The sequence below is a fragment of the Eubalaena glacialis genome, chromosome 2 (assembly GCF_028564815.1).
Source record: "Eubalaena glacialis isolate mEubGla1 chromosome 2, mEubGla1.1.hap2.+ XY, whole genome shotgun sequence".
Lineage (NCBI taxonomy): Eukaryota > Metazoa > Chordata > Mammalia > Artiodactyla > Balaenidae > Eubalaena > Eubalaena glacialis.
Genome location: NC_083717.1, coordinates 168,171,181 through 168,191,325, shown reverse-complemented (window position 1 = coordinate 168,191,325; position 20,145 = coordinate 168,171,181). Strand labels below are relative to the sequence as shown.

General features: G+C 45.4%; 1 pseudogene; it reads right to left on the bottom strand.

Moving 5' to 3' along the window:
- Positions 1 to 3,391: 3,391 nt before the first annotated feature.
- Positions 3,392 to 4,489, bottom strand: LOC133085607 (protein AMN1 homolog; annotated as a pseudogene).
- Between the last annotated feature and the right edge of the window lie 15,656 nt (positions 4,490 to 20,145).

Below are 20,145 nucleotides of genomic sequence, written 5' to 3'. Positions count from 1 at the left end.
ACTACAAGGTACTTCTCTGGCTGAAGCCCATAGCTTTCCAGAAGCCCATAGCTTTTCTGAAGGCCAAACATATTGTGGTTTTGTGAGTGGTGGTAGCAAAGCTCTTCTTCTAGTAGTATCTTGTGGTGTTTGGAAATCAGGGGAAACTATGAATGATTTTCATGTTTTCTGGTTTTGTTTTTTACATGTTTTTGTTTCTGCCCATTTCCTTTAAGCCGGAGGCCCAAAGCTGGCAGCCTGTGAGCCAATTCAGACTGTGAATGTGTTTTCTTTGGCCTACAGGCTGTTTTTCAAATTTTTGAATTAGTTGCCAGCATTTAAAAATCAGGAGATTTCACTCCCCCCTGCCCCACCAAAAAGAAAAAAAAAAATCCGGATTTCCTGCTTTTCTTGAAAAATTGGAGGATCTGAAGACACTGGGTTGCACGTCCACATTGCAATGATCTGTAGGAGCTGAGCAACAGCTGCCCCCTTTGGATAGGGTGTGTGCTCGTCCTTTGGCCCCATCCCCACCTGGCCTGCTACTTCCCTTTCCTTTACCTACCAGACCCATCCCAAGACTCCACAGAGAACGAGGCTTCCAAAATAGCTCTGTCATTAGTTCTAAACCACTTGCCTTGACCTGCTTCCTGTTCTACATCCCGACATGTTCCCAGGACTTGAAGGTTCTGATGTCATGACTGACTTCCTGTTTGTGGATTCTACTCATCCCCCTGGTTTGACACCTGGCACCATTCCCTCAGGCTACCTGTGCTTCTTGCCCACCCCGGCCCTGGCCCTCTACACCAGGAAGACCCACCCATGTTCCACGCTGCTGGCAGCCACAAAAACCAAGCCAGAGGCATCCGCTTGGTTGGCTCTCACCTCGTATCTGCCCCTGCTCTAATTCCCCACTCACTACTTCTTTCAGGGCCAACCTGGTGGCTGACCATCCGACTTTGTCTTCTGTTTCCATCCTTGAAATCATCCCTTGGACTTGACCATAGAATTCAGCTCTTGTTTCACCTCTGGGCCTCTCTCTCTTAAGCTTTGCTTGTGACTCTTCGTACTTACAAAATCTTCAACTAAACCCAGCGCCAGCCAGCTCTTGGAAATGTATTAGAGTGGTGCTAGCTGCTGTATCAAACAAATCCCCAACATTTCAGTGGCTTACACCATAAAAGTTTATTTCTCACTCACATAACAGTCAAAGGGGAGTTTTCCTGGCCTTAAGGCAGGACCAAGCCTCCTTCCAACTGTGGCTCTGCTATCCTTGAAGGTCTCAGAACCCTCTTTATCCAGCTAATGGGCAGCAAAAAGGAGAGAATGGTGAGGAACCCCTGCTTCTTCACTGCCTTCCAGCCTGGAATTGACACATGTCACTTCCCCTCACATTCCCTTGGTGAGAGCTTACCATGCGTTCCCACCTAAACGTAGGAGGAGATGGGAAGTAGAGTCTGGGTGTGAGGTGCCGATCCCCCAGTGACAGCGTCTGCAAGGGAAGGGAGAGCCTGAGTTTGGGGAGGGCAACTGGCCTTCTCTGCCACAGCACTCTGTCCAAGCAGAGGCCCACAGAGCTGTTTCCCTGGCTGAGCTGGTACTAGTCCCCATTAAGTGTGGGAAGGAAATTGCACATGTTTCTCCAGGATTATAGAACGCTCCATGGCAGAACTCTCCATGGCAACTGACAAAAACCCAAATCTGCCTAAGGAAAAAGGGCATTTGTTGGCTCTCATAACCGGGAAGTTCAGGGAATGACGTGGCCTAAAGTGCAATTGGACTCAGACCCTTAACCGTGGATATTAGGTTTCTTTTTCTCTTTGCATTTCTGTATCTTGACTGAGGGCCCTCTATCCTTCTGTAGATTTTCTCCATGTGATAGGGAAGGAGGCTGACACCTGCCCTTGCATCACCTCCTCCCAATTCCATGCTCTAAAAGGCAAAGGCCACTTCTCCTCCAGCTTCAAGCTTTAAAAACCACAGAGAAGTCTCTGATTGGCCTGGCAGGGGCCACAGGCCTACCAGGGAGACAGACGAACAGTGGGTTCCTTTCCTAGCACATTGGAGTGGGAGCAGAGCAGCTTACTTAGGGAAGCAGGTACTGCAGGACAGACAAAGCAATGCATACATAAACCTTAGACAGCACAGCAACTGACCATACCTCTGTGGCCAGCTCAGACCCTGGGCCTCAGTGCAGATCCCAGGGAGCAGCCCCTTGAGACCAGAGCACACTCATTCTACACTGTTTTAGTTAAAGCCATAGTTTCCATAAGAGTTAATAGGATCTTCATGACTTTCCATGAATTCACCAGAGTTGGAAAAAGGCCTGATGATGTTTCTTTACAAGACCTGAAGGCCTTGAAAGTTTCATCAAGTTCCATCAAAGGGATATATTTACATAATGAAATATCATTGGAAAATTTGTGTTTTTCAGGCAAGAATTCACTTCAAATGCTGAAGCATCTCCTTTATTCATCCATCCAACAAATAATTATTTGCCCAGTTAAGAGTCAGGTGCTGAACATGCAATGATGGATCAGTTCAAGTCCATGGCCTCACCAGGCTTAGAATCTCTGGTATATAATCAAACACAATTGAGGCAAAATGTGACACCATGACCAAGTCTTTAAGATAATATTGTTACACAAACAAATAAAGATACTCTGAATCCTGAGTGTAGAATCAAGAGATTCTCAAGAATGGAAGAAACTGCTGATATGCTGAATAAATGAAGGTGGGAATCAGGAGCAAATAGCAGTCAGAATATCTTGGAGTCATGATGTATGGCAAAGCAATTTGGAGTGTAGGTATCACTGGTATGCTACCTTGCAGGTGTGCAATTGGGACCAGCCATCCTCTAACTCTTTCCTTGATTGCTACTGAGTTTTAGTTGGAGATTTTTTCCCATGAACACACATTTCCAATTTTTTATTGTTAAGTCAATGGCAATTGTTTTACATTTTCAGAAACTTATAATACCATTTTGCAAAGTAAAGAAAACCAATACAGTCTAGCTCTTGATTCTTTTAATAAACTTTTTATTTTTGACTATTTTTTTTTTTTTTTTGCTTTTAGAAATACCTTTACTTAGAATTCTCCTAATGTTTATCCATATTGGTAAATTTCTCTTATAGCAGTTCAAATATCTAGGTAGGAGAAGGAAATTTCCAGGGAAAACAGGTAATTTAAAACTTTGTTATTTAAGAAGCAAACACATTACCCTCCCCAAATACATCAGAGGGCATGCTAGGATTGCCATTTCAAGAACAATCACTTCTCAAACAAACTTAGAAATAATAGCACTATTAAAATGTTTAAGAGTCTGGTTAACTTCAAAGCATAAATCATATTATTGGAAAGCCAATCTCTACATCATTGTTTCCTGGGAAAGTAGTATGAAGATCATAGCTTTGATAAGCTTCAATAAGCATCAATATACAGTCCACATCACTTGCTTTAGTTTGTTTGGACCTACTAATTGCTCCAAGACTTCTCGTGAGTGGTCTGTTATCAGGGGGCATCCGTGGAAGAGTAATATACATATCTGAGGACAGCAAGTAAGGACAGCTTCTACAGCCTCATCAGTCACATTCACACAATACCCCATATGAGTTTCCTCTAATTTCTTGGCACAAGGTCCACTAACAAGCACAACCACACCACTGTGAGATACCTGAGTAGCTGAAAAATCAACACTCTGCAAAAATGGGCAGCTTTCTCCTAATGTCTGCAAGGACACATCAGTAATATCTAAGCAGCCACCTAAATCAATGATCTTTTTTTTTTTTTTAATTTCGTTTATTTATTTTTGGCTGCGTTGGGTCTTCGTTGCTCTGTGCGGGCTTTCTCTAGTTGCTGCGAGCGAGGGCTACTCTTCATTGCGGTGCGTGGGCTTCTCATTGCAGTGGCTTCTCTTGCTGCGGAGCATGGGCTCAGGCGTGCAGGCTTCAGTAGTTGCAGCACGCGGGCTCAGTAGTTGCTGCGCACGGGCTTAGTTGCTCCGCGGCATGTGGGATCTCCCCTGGACCAGGGCTCGAACCCGCGTCCCCTGCACTGGCAGGCAGATTCTTAACCGCTGCGCCACGAGGGAAGTCCCTAACTTTAGCAGCCGGCAATTGAGTGCAAGAGCATGGACTCCTTCATCAGTGAGATTGAAGCATCTTTTCAAAGAAGCTTCGTGCAGGTAAGAACAAGGTGAAGCCACAGCTTTTATTCCTTTTGAAGTTATGGAAATTCTGTTTTCTTTTGAGGAATTTAAATTTAGCTTCTTCGGTTTTCTGCAGTTACATATGTGCAGGAGAGCAGTATCTGAAATATCACAGCTTCGTAGATCTAGAGTTTGGACTCAGGATGTAAAATCTCACTGATATTTGAATTTGTTATCTGCCCCTGCACGCTCATTATTTTGAACAGTCTATCTTTTATGTTGGGTGGCAAAGGCTTAATGTCTGTGATATATCTAGAGATATTCTTCATGAAGCACCAAAGGCATCCTTTGCGGGCTCGGCATCGCGGCCGCCCTCGGGAGCCTCTTCCGCGGTCCCGGGCCGCCGAAATCCAGCCAGAGACTGTCTGTCAACTCCTGCCCCGCGCGAGACGCTATTTTTGACTAATTTTTGATTTACAGAAAAGTTGCATAGATAATACGGAGAGTTTCTATATATCCCTTGCCCAGTTTCTCCTAACAGTACATTTGTCAGAACTAAGAAACTAACACTGGTACATTACTATTAACTAAACTCCCTACTTTATTCTGATTTCACCAGTTTTTCTGCTAATATCTTTTTTCTGTTCCAGGATCCAATCCAGAATACCACATGGAATTGTGTAGCTCTTGTTTTTTAAGGATCATTATTTGTTAGGCATGGGTCAACTCTGCCTCTTTTCTTCCTTGCTGCCAATGCTTCAGACATTTCATGGTTCATTAGCACCTGCTGTAGAGTGTGAACAAGGGAAGGAAACAATTTTGAAATGCAAATCAGCCAAATGTTGTTATTTATTGGTCTGTGGCAGTTAGCTCAGTTGTTAATAAGGCCAAGGTTATTGGCTCCATCTCTGTCAATGAGTCAGCCGGCTTAGCAATGACAGGGGAAATTTTGTCCTGTGGCCATTATTTGCACCCTAAACCTTGTTCAGCTTCTCTCAAATGCACACTTTTTGCCGCAATGGGGTAATGGTGGGAGTCTCTACCCTATCTATTACCTTGCTACTCAAAGTGTGGTCCATGGACCAGCAGCATCAGCATCACCTGGAGTTTGTTAGAAATACAGAATCTCAGGCCCCACCCAGATATAAGAATCAGAATCTGCACTGTAACAGGATTTCCAGGTGATGAAGAAGCATGGCCATTCCGCAAATGTTTACTGAGAACCTACTCTATAAACGTGCTGGAGTCACAAAAGAAAAAGGGAAGCATATCTCACCATCATAGAACATACAACAACCTAGTAGGGATTTAAGACAAGCCAAATGGCAATTACAATGTCATATTTAAGCTGAGAGCTGAAAAATAAGAAGAGTTAGCCAGTTGAAAGGTACAGGGGGTGAGGGCAGAGGAAAATCAGATTAGGGGTGGAGGAACTCAGAGGCAGGAGAGACCATGGTGTCTCCTGGGAACTGCACATAGTGCAACATGGCTGGAGCACCAAATGCCAACACTGGGAATGTATAATGAGGATGATCCAGAGATTTCCTTCTCTCTGTATTCACCAGCATCATCAACAATATTATTGAGCACCAACTATGTGCTAGGCACTGTGCTAGGTGTTGGGCATATAGGTAATAAATATCATGGTCCCATTAGATATGGGACTCTAGTCCAGGTCAGTTAAATGTTGCAATTACCTAAACAACTGGAGGGAAAAAGGTGCACAGTACACCAGAGGCCTTGCAGGTACAGCTCAAGGATCCCCCAGATGGAACAGTCCAAGGGAGGCTAGACCTGCGTTCACATAGGGTCAGTAGAGTGTGACAAATATTGAGTGGGTAAGAAAAAGGGTCCCAACTAAATCATCCTATAATAAAAGGATGCATGAGGCCCATAGGGCCAGAAGGTGATGCCGAGGTCAACACTGGGCAGGGGACAGGGGGTGTATTCATTTTTTACTGCTGCATAACAAATCACCACAAACTTAGTGGCTCAAAATGAAACCCGTGTATTAGCTGACAGTTCTGTAGGTCAGAAGCCCAGCAGGCTTGGTTGGGCTCTCTGCTTAGGTTCTTGCAAGGCTGAGGTTAAGGTATCAACCAAGCTGGGCTCTTATCTGGAGGCCCTGGGGAGGAACCCACTTCCAAATTCATCCAGGTATTGGCAAAATCCAGTTCCTTGTGGCTGTAGAACTGAGGTCCCAGTTTCCTTGCTGGCTGCCAGCCAGGGTTGACCACTCTCTGCTCCTAGACTCCACCCACATTCTTTCTCAAGTGGCCCCTTATATCTTCAGCACCATCAACAGTGTATCAAATCTCCCTCATGCCCTGAATTTCCAACATCCTCTTCTGCTGCCAGCAGAGAAAACTCTCTGCTCCTAAGGGACCATGTGATTAGATCAGGCCCACCTGGATTATCTCCCTGTCTTAAGGTCAACTGTGCCATATAACATGCCATAATCACAGGAGTCATGTCTCATCATAGGCAGAGATTAGGCTCTCTGTGGGGGGTGGAGGTGGGGTCAGGGACCATTTTAGAAATTCTGTCTACTACAGGAGCTAGGAATCAGATGGAGTTTTGGAATCCTAACTGGCAGGTATTGGTTCCACATGAGGCTTATGGTGAGTGTGGAAGTGGAGTCTGCCTTCTGATGAGCTCCCGGGAGGTGTGCCCTTGCACCATTCTGATTGCACACAGTCAGCGATTGCACACACATAAACCCCATGGTTTATCTGATCTCTTGAAGGATTCTGGTGGTCATGGTTACTTCTGGGGCCAAGCTCCTCCTTCCCCTGAACTAAGTCAGTCTGTGAATCTTCTTGCCATCCCTGTGAAGGGTCTCTGTTCTGTTCCATGACAGCCCAGATCTGGAGCTCAGTCCCATTTCAGTCTTGGCCCAAAAAGCCACTCACTGTGGCCTTGGTGGGAGCAGGAGACCTTACCAAGGTTTGAGACATGCACCCTATCATCCCCCCAAGAGCACTAAGCATTTCTTTCCTTAGAGATCCTTCATGATGATTGGCTCTCTCTCCTCTCTCCAGCTTCCCATCGTGCACTACTTTACCTCTTCCTGCCTCTCAGAAGCCAACCCCATGTCTCCCTTTATCATATGCAGAGCAATTCCATTTTCAACAGCTCCAGGTTTTCTTTTGCACAGCTGATGATTTGGCTAAAGCTTTGGTGTCACCACTTGTAAGGATCTACCAGATTCAGTCCTTAACTCAAGACCACCCTCCTCCCAAGTCTTTTTCTTTCCAGGGCAGTGAAATGGGAGGTGGTTTCACATGCTGTGGGTGGATTTGCCAAGCATAGGGGGAGCACAGGGTTGCAGCACTTCCCCTAGTGGGTTACAGGGAGGGGAAGACCAGAAAGGGAGCCTAGGAGGGTGGAAATCAGGTCCCAACTGAGGGGAATAGTTTTTACTAAAGACGGAGCAGAGAGTGAGAGAGCAAAGCCTGTTTTAGAAAGCGAAGAAGCACAGAACTGGACCTTGAAGGAAGATTAAGATTCAGGTAAGTAGAGAAGAAGAAACTGCTTTCCAAGCAGAGCCCTGTTGACGGGAAAGGCAGGGAGGAGGACGGTTTGGGGCTTGTTGTCAATTACCAGACCTTTTCGACTAGAGTCGAGTCCTGTCTCAGAACATGCTGGGTGTCAAGGCCAACTGATAAAAGGCATAGAACAGGAGGCAATTACCGGACTTCCCTTCCACAGGCGGTGAGTAGCCATTGAGGTTTTCGGCATGGCATGTCAGTTTGTGCTACCAAGGTCACTTTTTATTGACTTAGCCAGTACGTTTGCAAATGTATACTTTCAGATTACACAAAACCCGCCTTTACACACACACACACACACACACACACAGAGACACCTCCAATTCACAAAAGAGCAACTGTTTATTAACAACCTACATTGATCTTGGTTTTTTTCCTTTGGCTCAGTGATTCCTTAGTTCACTGGGAATCAGCAACAGAGCTGCCACTGACAGGTAATGTATTAGGTGAGATTAATTGGCTTTCAGCATCCAGTTCCACTTTTTACTGGGTCTTCTTAACAGCGAGAGAGCTATAAACTTTGTTTCTCCGAATCCCTCGTGGCTAGGGTTCTGGAGGATGCACATTAGGCTCCATCCATTAAATACACTCATGAGAGATTTAAATGGCAGAAGAGAGTCAGGGGGCACCTTTCTGATGCTTTGGCTATGTCTGCTGAAGAGCAATGTCAAAGCCATGTGGACATCTACAGCAGCAGCAGTCCAGTGTTCAATTTCCAGATCCATGAGTGTCAAGTGGAACTTGGGGCAGAGGTGGCAGAGATGGTACCTGATCCCTGGATTACAGCCATGGTGGTGAATTCTTAAATCGAGCAGTCTCATTAGTAACCTTCTGGTTATGGAGGAGTCATGGTTCCCCTGGCAGGTCAGTTCTGCAGTGCTCTGGTTTTCATTCCAAGAGGGAACTCAGTCCTCCAACCCTTCAGAAAATTATAAAATTATTAATTTTCTTCTGGTTTAAAATACCTTGAGTGGCTTCTGTTTCTTGCTCTGAACCTTAACTTCTGCAGCAAGAGGATATAAAAGCATAGTTTTTCACTAAATAGACTCTCAAAAAATATTCTTAGGGTTGACGTCCAAACTGTGTTGAATTGAGGGGTCTGGAACTACATGCCTCTTAGCACATGGGCTTTTCTAGGATAAAGTTCCCAAGGGGTGATGCATATACCTCTAATGATACGTATACCTCCCTCTGTGGGAGGATTTTAGATAGTATATGAGTGAACATTTACACAGTTTTAATGGATGCATATTTATTTTAAAATGTTCTAGAAGAAAATGGACAGGTAGCATATCAAACCTGATTTCATGAATCAGTGACTTCATGAATATATTGCTTATGGGAAGGCTAGAGTGGATTGTGAGCACTCCAGCAAAATATGTTACTTAATTTAATGAAAAATAGGAAGGAAATAATAGATAGATGGCACACAGATTTGGCAAAAACCACGGAGATGGTATTCAAGCGACTGAGGTTTGGAAAACCCTTTCCTAGTAGCTCATTCTTGAGTCCCCTCACTGTATGAATGAGGGGAAGCAACTTGAGACCATAAATCCTGTGCTCCAACCTGTACCAGGCCCCTTCCCAAAGATCACCATTCTTTTTCACTCCAGATATGATGGAAAGTCTATATTCCTCTGGAACGTCACAGAGAGAACACCCAGAACCTTCGGGTTATCACACGTCAAGGCTGGATCAGCCCATCAGTGGAACCAAAGGGTGGGGTGGGGAGGAGAGATTGCAGAATGAGCCTGGCTCCAGGAACAGCATGTATTCAGCACAGAGCCGTAAGTTCAGAAATACCAGACTTGGGTGTGTTTGTTATGGAGACTTACTACAGTGAGAGGGAGGGTAAGAACCCAGGATTATTCTCAAAGGGAAAGCTGGCAAAGTCATCTCCCAAGAGTCCCTGTCAAAAGCCACAAACCCCAGACACACTAACAAAATAAGGGGACAGCCAGGAGCCACCCTACTTCTCTGTCCTTGTTTTCATCCCTCAGACCTCAGATACTGCAGATATGTATGACGCTAAATGTAATGAGTACAAATTGCAACTACTCAAAAGCTATACCTTGATAAAGCTTAACTGCAGTAGCAGAGAGATAAGACAAGAAACTGGATTACAGGACATTTAGAAAAAAGGGTCTAATAGGTCAGTGATTTCTAAATGCTGGTCTATAGACCAGTGTCCAGCTGGCTACAGAATAATCACCTAAATGGGGGATGGATGCGTGTTTCAAATATTTTTCCAGCTTTATTGAGATATAATTGACATATAACATTGTGTACGTTGAAGGTGTGCAACATGTTCATTTATATACTTACATATGGCAAAATGATAACCACCATAGGATAGGTGGGTGCTTGAAGATTGTAGATTCCCAGTCACCACCCAGAGAGCATCCTGGTTCAGGTCAGAGTTGGACTCTCGGGATTGGTGTTTTTAACAAGCTGCCCTGACAATTCCAATGTTCAGTCAACTTTTCAAACTGCTTTTTGAGACCTTGTGACTCTTGTCTCATTGCTTCCTTCCATTCCCCATGGGCCCAGCCTGGTTCATTTCTTCCATGTTGGTTGACACTGAAAGCTCGTTAACACATTTCGTGCCTCTCTCTTATCTTAAAACACTTTAGAGCCAAACCAATGACTCCAAAGGACAGGAAAATCATACAGTAAAGAGAAATAGGATTTAGTGTCCAAAAAGAGCTTTCCTTCTTGGGAAAAGTCATCATGTAACCTCTCAAAACTGCACTTTTCCTCATCTTTAAAAATAGGGGTTAATAAATGTGCCCACATTACTGGGTTGTTATAAGGATCAAACAAAACTATTGATTCAAACACCTAGTGACATGCAATCTAAGTTAATCACATTATTTCTGTGCTCAGAAGCACTCAATGGCTACTGGAGCCTACATGTCTTGTCTGGTCTGTCAGGCTGGCATCTCTTCCTTTGGCATCTCTTCCATCTCTCCCTTTCCCTGTTCTGCAGGATTCTGTAGGACAGTCAGTCCCAAAGCCTCTATGGTGAGCACATGACCCAAGCTAAGCCAATCAGACTCTGTCCTGGGAATTTAAACTTTGAGTGGGGATTCAGGGATAAGAGGTTTGAAGTTGAATCATAGATTCATCCTCTGGAGATCCCCTCTCACTTGGTCAGCTCTTCCTTCAATTCTGTAAACTCGCCAATGTCCTTCCAACAGATTGTCCTCTTTTTCATTTCAGCTAACCTAGTCTTCTGAAACTAAAGAGCCCTAAATGATACAGCTCCCCATCATCTACAGAATGAAGCAGGTTAACTTCTCATCCTGTGTTACAGATTCTCCACATTGTGTTTATATCTCACTTAATGGCCCTTCCCTAACTAAGCTTAAGCCCCTGTGTAACAACCCCCTGGGAGCTAGCTATGTGACTGTTGGCATTTTATGGGCAAGAACGAGGTCTAACTCATTTGTGTCCTATGCCAGATGGCTTGACGTATTTCGATCAGATTTAATTGAGAACTAGCTCTGACATTTAAAAGTAAGAAAAGGCATCCTGTGGCTCAGAGCAGAAATACTTCCCAGAGACTAAGATTACAGAGAATCTGGGTATCAACCAAGTTCTGGGGATATTTTTAAAAGTATATACTAAAGGACATATCCTATTCCTTTGGCTAGAAATTAGCTTTGGAAGTTTAAGATAGAGGGCCCAACTGATGCTCAATGAGGCCAAATGCTCCTGGATTTATATATTATAATCCTCTGAGTTATGCCTTTGGGTGTTCAGAAAGGTTATTTGTACCATCAAGACATCCTGATGACCCACGAAACCTTACTCATAAGTGCTCAGTTCTGGGAACTTAAATCAAGAAGTCTATAATTTTTTTTTAAACAAAAAATTCTTAACTGATCTTAACAAAAAATAACTTAACTGGTGGCAAGACTATCAGTAAATTCTCTTTCCCTTCCTTATCTGTCCTGCTCCCTCTGCTAACATTATTAGCTCCAGTCATCAACTAGCCATTGCTATCTGGGGCCACATTCACCAGAGATTTTATATTCCCTGATAGTGGAGAGAGGTAATGATTAAGGTAATTTCTCCTTCAAGAATGATGCAATGAACAAGACAACCTTGGAGTCCAATAAACTGGGGTTTATATCCTACTCTGGCACTTGTTAGTAGTTTAACTTCAAGCAAGTTATTTTCCCTCCCTTAGTCTCAGTTTCTTTATCTGTGGAATGGGGACAATAACACTGTCCCCCATCTCCAAGATTCTGATTCTGTTGGTCCGTGGTGGCTGTGGATCATTGGAATTTTGCTATGAGGATCAAATGTATGAAAAGCCAAGCCCAGTGCCTTGTTCTGAGTCTGTGCTCCGTAAATGTTCCTTTCCCTTCTCCTCCAATGTCCTCTTCCCTAGTAACATCTGTTAATTTCCACTCCAGACCTCTAATCACATTATATACTGGTACATGTACATAAAACCAAGTGATTTTAATATATAAACATATTCTATCTACATATTCATTCATTTGTTCAACAAATAGTTATTGAGAATCCATTTGCGCCAGGCACTGTGATTAAACCAGTTAGACAAGTTCACTTTTCTCATGGGTCCTACTTTCTAGTAGGGGAGTGATGTGACAGGGAGGCGTAGGTGTGGCAGAGGAGTGCCACGTGGACTGGGCAGGTGAGGGAAGACTTCTCTGAAGAGGGGGCCTGTGAGATCCAGAGGACAAGGAGGAGCCAACCTGAACCAGACCAGGGAAGAGCACCCCAGGCAGAGGGCAGAGATGTTGAAGTGGGAAAGGAATAGGATCCGATGTTATGTTTAAAAAGCATGCCTGCTGTGTCTCAGTGGATTACAAGAGGCCAGGATGGAAGCAAGTCCACGTGACTACAACACATCACCCCAGACACGTGGACTCCCAGAGTTAGAAAGGAGGGCAGAGGAGCTCTGGCCCAGAGATGCATATGCAGGAATGCCTGGGGGGGTCACCAGCCTGGGGAACACAGGTCCTCATCCCCACCTGCACAATCAGCTGGGGCATTACTAACAAAATTTCAAGGATCCACAGCCGCCACTACAGGCCAAGAGAATCAGAATCTCAAAGATGGGGCCAGGTTAATGGGATTTTTTTTTTTTTTTTTTTTTAACAAAACTCCCCGGGATATATTCAGAGTTGAGAATCATTGTGGCTGTGTGAACTCTCCAGGGCCCAAGCTCTCTCTGCTCCCTGAGACACCTTTCCAGTGTTGGACGTCCCATTACTATGATGTTCTTTTTCAGAGCGGGCTAAAAATCAGCCCCTGGGTAGCTTCCCTGTACATCCACTCTTGGGGGGCCAGTCAGCAACTCTCTTTCTTCTACCCAACCCCCACCTTCACCCGCATTGTTGCACGCCACACCCACCATCACCCAAGGCAAATTTTGGCATAGGGGAGTGAAGGAAATACGGAAACCTTGGATAGGAAAGAAGAAGTTGTCAGGCTTCTGGGCACCCTCCCTTCCCACCCCTGCAGGGCCCCATCTAACAGGCTCTTGCACCCAGGGACACTGTGTAGGCTGCTCAGAGCCCAGCTTTGTGGCAGCAGTGGCCAACACGTGACCAGGAGGTGAATTGATGACTGTCCTCTCCCACCCAGTCCACACGTGCTACCAGAGAATTTGAGAACTGGAAGGGGCTTTAGCATAAGTAGCTTAATTCTAACTTAACTACGGGTGGGCGGGGGGAGGGAGCCAGACACTAAATATAGTCAGTTTTGTATTTCTGGGGCATTCCTAGAAGCTTGAGAAGGGGGAAGGGAACTTGATCAACTACATTCTGGCAGGCTTGTGTTCTATAATTTACAGTCCTCACAAAAGCTCCATGGAACAGATGCTGTTCTTCTCATTGAGAGATTAGGCAACTGAGGTTCAAAGAGGTAAAGTAACTTGGCCAAGGTCACACGGCAGATCAGTGCCCAGGGCTCAGCCTTCATCTACCACTGTACCATGCTCCCTCTTGGTGCCCTTCTCTAGAATCTTCCTTCAGTAGAGGGATAATCAGCATCACCTTTTCCCCAAGTCACCCCATTTGAGGCCAGGAGCCAGCTCTCCAATTCCTGCTACCCATTGCCCATCACTCTGTGGCCTCTGCCCCCTGGGTGCCCTCTACCAGTGCCCAGCCTCTTCTGGCCTCTCTTTTCTCTTCCTCAACCGTATTTCCAGAGCACGAAGAAACCCTAAAGTATTCAGAAAAAAACCAAACATGGAGGTTGAAAGGTTGTCCATTTTGCTTACATGTTTTGATGCAAGGGCTTAGGGAGGGAACCGCTTTCACTCCTCTTTTGACATGTAGCCCATCGCTTTACCAGCATTGCTATGATTTTGCATGCTGACTCCTCAGCCGTGGGAAATTTCCCAGCTGCTCCAGGCCTCCGATGATCTCTCCTTTAAAGGCTCTGCCCACAGTATTAGCACTTACCTAGGAAATCAGCTTATCCTGTAATGTTCTCTTTCTTTTTTTTAATTTATTTATTTAATTTATTTATTTTTGGCTGCGTTGAGTCTTCGTTGCTGCGCGCTGGCTTTCTCTAGTTGCAGCGAGCGGAGGCTACTCTTTGTTGTGGTGCGCGGTCTTCTCATTGCGGTGGCTTCTCTTGTTGTGGAGCACGGGCTCTAGGCGTGTGAGCTTCAGTAGTTGTGGCATGCAGGCTCAGTAGTTGTGGCTCTTGGGCTCTAGAGCACAGGCTCAGTAGTTGTGGCTCTCGGGCTCTATAGCGCAGGCTCAGTAGTTGCGGCGCACGGGCTTTGTTGCTCCACAGCATGTGGGATCTTCCAGAACCAGGGCTCGAACCCGTGTCCCCTGCATTGGCAGGCGGATTTAACCACTGCGCCATCAGGGAAGCCCCTGTAATGTTCTCTTGTTGTTGCATATGGACATGTTATGAACAACCACTGCCACCAACTCATGTTAAACTGAGGGAGTACGTTCTATACCCCATCTGTGTTCCCCAACATCTGAGTTACTATTGAGTTCTTGTTGACTAACTGATTGGCTGATCTGTATGCCGGGACCACTCAACTGAAACCTGAAAGGTGGCACCACACCTATTCCTAGACCTCAAAAGAGCAGGGACTAGAGAAAGAAGCCGTTCTTTATGCTGTTTTGCTTTCAACGCAGAACTTAGTCCCTGGAGGAAGCCATTCCTATAACCACGATCCTCTCCCACCTGAAGCAAGCCTCCTCCAGCTCCTGGCAGAGCCTCGCCACCTCCCCCAGGAACTCAGGAGCTAACGTCATTAGCTCAGGGGCTCTGCCAGGCCCTTTACGAATCTTATCTTAGTTAAGTCCCACAGCCAACCTAGGCAGCATTATTCCCATTTCACAGCTAAGAAAACTCAGGTTCACAAAGGGTAAGTAACTTGCTCCAAGGTACGTAAGGACAGCTAGTCAAGAGCAGAAAAGGGATCAGAATCCAGGTGTGCTGGGCCACAAAGCATCAGGGCACCTGATGCTCCTGTGTGTGCTTCACCTTGACCAGATTCAAGGCTCTTCAAGGGGGAGACCAGGTTGGGGTTCCCCACAAGCCTTAGCGTAGAGCAGGGGCATAGTGAGTGTTTGCTCAGTAAATTGTCAGAGGAAGTTTACCCTGATTACCTATTGTGTGAGAAACAGTATTGGGGGAACGAGGAAGTGTTTGCGTAGTGATAAGGCCTGTGTGCCTGATGGTAGCCCCAGGCCCTGGGCCAGGGACAAGAAGTGGGCGGGTGGGCAGCAGACTGGAGCCTGGTGAGAGGCGCCTCCCTGACAGCGGCGGAAGGGAGTCCTGGGGGGGAGGCCTGAGACCAAGGATTTAGTGGAGGATGGGAGCAGATTGACTGGCTTTGCTTCCCTGGCATCCAGGCCTACAGGTTTCCACCACCCAAAGGGGCTACAGAGACAGGGAGGGAAGAGGGAGGCATGCTCTCAATGGACACCACGGCCACCTGGGGGTTGAGGGAGTGGCTGTGTGTGAGGCAAGGGATTTGGGTTTGGGAGCCCCTGGGGGCAGATATATGCTTTGAAGGTACTCCCCAGGAAGATGCAGGAGAAATATGGTTTGATTCAACACCTCTGAGGAGAAGACATTTTCTTGGAGGACCCCAGACCAAGGAGGCAAAGCATGGAAAACCATGGTTTGGAGGGATCAGAAAAGGCGGAGCTTGATGTGAGGAAGCTGGTTCCGAGAGACAGCTGGGCCTGATGAGGGCACAGGGCGTGCCTTCAGGGGGACCACAGAAGTAGGGGTGCAGGAGAGCAGAGGGAGTGGGGACCCAAGCGGATGCTGCACATCCTGGCCTCACCGTTCACTGACTGTGGCACTTCGGGCAAGTTACATAACCTGCCTGACCCTCAGTTTGCTTATCCATAAAATGGGAGATAATAGTACCATCTGCCTTATACCATTGTTGAGAGGGTAAAATGAGATAAAATATGTACTGAGCTTAGCACTGTGCCCAGAAAAGAAAAAGATTCAATAAATGTTAGCAGTAGTTGGTGATGGTGAGGTATGTTCCTGGGAGGGAGGGATCTAGGAATACAGTGAAAAAATAAGCCACTGCTAGCCTGTCCTGTTTCATGACAACTTAAATTTACTGAGTGCATACTATGTGCCAGAAACAATTCTCAATGCTGTAAATATTTTATTTCATTTAATCCTCATCACAGGCTTAGGAGATAGACACTACAATTTCCCTCATTTACATGAGGAAGCAGAAGCACAGAGAGTTTGGGTAACTAGACTGAAGTCACACAGTTAGTGGGTAACAGAACTCGGGAATTCTGATTCCAGGACCACACATTTACATCCTGCCTCTCATCTGCTTAAATAAATGTAAGACATCTAGAGATACAGCAGACAACTGGTCATGGAGTACACAGCATGGCATGGGGCTTCACAAACCTCTGCTGTGTCAGAATCTCCCAGGGAGGTGATCTAAAATGCGCACGCTGGGGCGCCATGCCCAGAAAACCTGACTCTGGCAGCAGTGAGAATGGTAGGGCTGGGGCAAGGGAGGACAGAAATTTGTATTTTTAATCAGCTCCGTAGGTGAGTCTGATGCAGGTGGTCTAGAGGTGGGAGGGGAACACACAGACAGTGCAGTGAGTGAAGTGGTGGCTTCACCTTTGCGAGCCTGCGATTTCTCCACTATGTTTTGGGTGCATGCTTATAAGAAGTCAAAGAAAGGCTCTGTTCTCAGTCTCTGGCTTCACATTTTACAAAGGATGAAGTCAACACCTAGATGGCGTAATTTCTAGCCCAAGGTCACCCAGTGAGTGGGTGGCAGGGCAGAGCCAGGACCCCTGTCTAGAGGTCCTTCCCACCTCCTGTGGGAAGCCCAGTTCATGGCTCTCAGTGTGGGCTTGCCAGGAAGCCCTGGTTATTGTAATGCTGGAATGTTGTTACTTTAATTTCACTCCAAAAGAGTCGATACTCTCTAATGATTTTGCTTGGTGGTCAGTCTCTTTGCCCCTGACCAACATGTGGGTAGTGGCTTTTGACCTCTGGCTTAGAGACTCTGATGGTTCCCTTCCACACAGCTGGGTCTTCTGCTTTAGGGATGCAAGTTGAGCTATCTTCGGAAGCCGCTATCTGAAATGCAGAAGTTGGACATCTGTAGAACTGACAGCACTGGCTGTGGTCTGTGAAACACCAAATCTTGGAGAAGTACCTCTTTAGAAAGGTTATTAATACTTCCTTTGCCCACGTGCCACAATGATTTTCTGCAAGAAAGAAAAAAAAAAAAGCCTCCCTCATGTGCCTGCGGAGAGAGCTTCCTCCTCATCTGAAGCCCTGGCTTCCCATTCCTCCCTCTTTGCTAACACTTGAGCTGGCAGAACGTGGCTGGCCCAGGAATGAACCTTGTCCCCAAGCTGGTGTTCCAGATTCTACTCTCCTTACCAGAGGTCTAATTTCGTGTCGTGTTCCAGGAGAAAAGGCAGCAGTGCTTGAGCAGGAGAAACAAGGATGTAAATCAGACTGAGAAATATTTATTGAGTGCATGCTGCTTGGAAGGTGTGGAAAGGTTAGGTATTGAAATAGGAATGGCCACGGGTTAGGTGGAGCATTAGTTTTCAACTCTGGATGCATGTTGGATCACAGGGAAGTTTTAAAAAATCCAAATGCTCAGGTTGCACCCATACCATTTACATCAGAATGTCTGGGGGGTGTAGTGGAAGTAGTCAGGCATCAGTATTTAATAAAGATCCCCAGATGGTCCAGTGTGCAGCAAAGTTAGGGAACCACTGAAATATGCTATTGCCCTGGACAAGACCCAGATATTCTGTTTTCAGTGGTCTGCATTGGGTCCTAGGTGGGTCCTAGGCACTGGCAGGCTTTAAAAAGCTGCCAGGTGACTTCAGTGTGCAAAGTTGATTCAAGTAAATAATAAAGGGAAAGGCATGTGGGCATTATCAAGATGCCCACAGCTGGTGGTCTTTTCCTATCTATATGGTCTGTATCGCTCACAAGATGGAGCTTTTGTGGAGGGAGAATGAGTTTTGGTGGATTTCAGAGACAGCTGGTGATGGTAGACACCAGATGCTGACCACTTAGTAGCCTATCAAGGAAAACGCGTTGGAGAGAAAACAAAACTTCCTTAGAACCAGGAGTGAAGGCCAAAAACGGTGTAATCCTCTGCTCTATGTCACCAAGCTTTAAGGTCTCAAAACAGTTTTAAAGTAATCCCAAGTGCTCTTAGGATCTGCATGTGTACAGGCTTCAGGTACGGCTGTTTCCAGGGGTTTGGGGGTAGATGCCATTTGGCTCTCTATTAATCCTCCTTTGGAGTGCCTCAACTCTGGGGCTACTTCCACAAAGCACTGAGCAATTTCCCCATTTCTTTCTTTCCTTCTCAATACTTTTATTTCTTCTCAGAAGCATAAGTGGCTACAGACATAAGGTAAACATGGGGTCCCTGCAGTTCCCATCTTACCTCCCTGACCCTACCTCCTTCCCCCACTAGAGTCTCATCTTCACAGCTCTTCTTTTTTTGTCCCTAGGTTCTTCCACTCCAACTGGTCCAGTGGATTTCTTTTCATCTCATTCTTGTCTTGGGATTCTGCCTTCCTGGCCTCCAGGACTTCATCTCTCTGCCCTGGGCTCTGGGGCTGGTATTCTCCATAAGCAAACAGTGCTGATGGCGCAGAGGCGACACCTCCCTTCTACTCCTGTTCTTTTCAGCTCTGGTTTGCTCTCAAGACATGTGGGTAGTGGTGACAGTTCATGTCATGGTTCTTATGTTTTCTGAAACTTCTTCTTTGGGGACATATTTTTTATCTTTTGCTTACATCATTTCTAAAGTTCTTCCTAGTAATTTTTTGTTAAATCCAGACTTAGTGTTCTCAGCTCATATATATCACTAGAAGAACTTTGATCCTGGCAATAAGGATTTACAGGCTGTGACTTAAAGGCTGGGTCCTGATAGTTTAACTCGACAATGTTCTAGAGACAACACTGATGAAGGGCATTAATTGTGATGGAGGGTTGGTGAGGAGGTCATGCTTCCTACTAGGAAGATAAAAATTCAGCATCATGGGAATCTGGAGAGGAAGATAAATCTTGTTTTTTCAAACAAAGTGAATTGAGGGGAGACGCTAATTGATGCTACAAGTTTTGCATTAACTATTAACATCTTTATGGATTTTCTGAAAGACTTAAATTTACTTAAACCCCACAAAAGTTGTATTTTGAATATAAGTGAGGGTAGAAAAAGAGAACCCAGAAGAATCTAAAACTTCTTAGTAGAGTGGGAACTAAATAATAAAGATCATGTTTTATCAAATGTAATTATGTCTGAAAACCAGTCTGCAGTTAGGAGCTCTCATTTCTATTCTCAGCTCTAACACTGACTCATCATATGGTTTGAAGCAAGTCACTAAACAACTTTGGACCTCAGCTTCTCCAGTTGAAAAAATGACAATTAAAATACTAGATAGAGGAACTAGCCTTTATGGAGCAACTGCTCTATGTCAATGTGCTAAGTGCTTTATATTATGTTGCAGTATTTCATTAAGCAAATATTTGTTCACCACCCAGTGTGTACAGGACATTGTGCCTGGCCTCAGGGAACAAAGCAAAGACCTTGCTCCCTTAGAGCTTAAGTTCCATTTGGGTTGGGTGATAATAAATGAAAAAGAAAGAAAGAAAGGAAGAAAGAAGGAAAGAAAGAAAGAAAGAAGGAAAGAAAGAAAGAAAGAAAGAAAAAGAAAGAAAGAAAGAAAGAGAAAAAGAAAGGAAGGACAAGATACTCTCAAATAGTCGCAAGTGCTATATAGATAATAACACCAGATCATGTGATAGAAAGTAACCTGGGGACAGGGTTACTTATGTAAGGTGGGAGGTGACATTGGAATTGGGACCTGAACAGCAGGAGCAGCTTACAGAGCCCAGAGTCCATGGGACAAGATGTGGAGAAGAGAGTTCCAGGTAGGCATTAAGTGCAAAGGCCCGATGCAGGTAGGA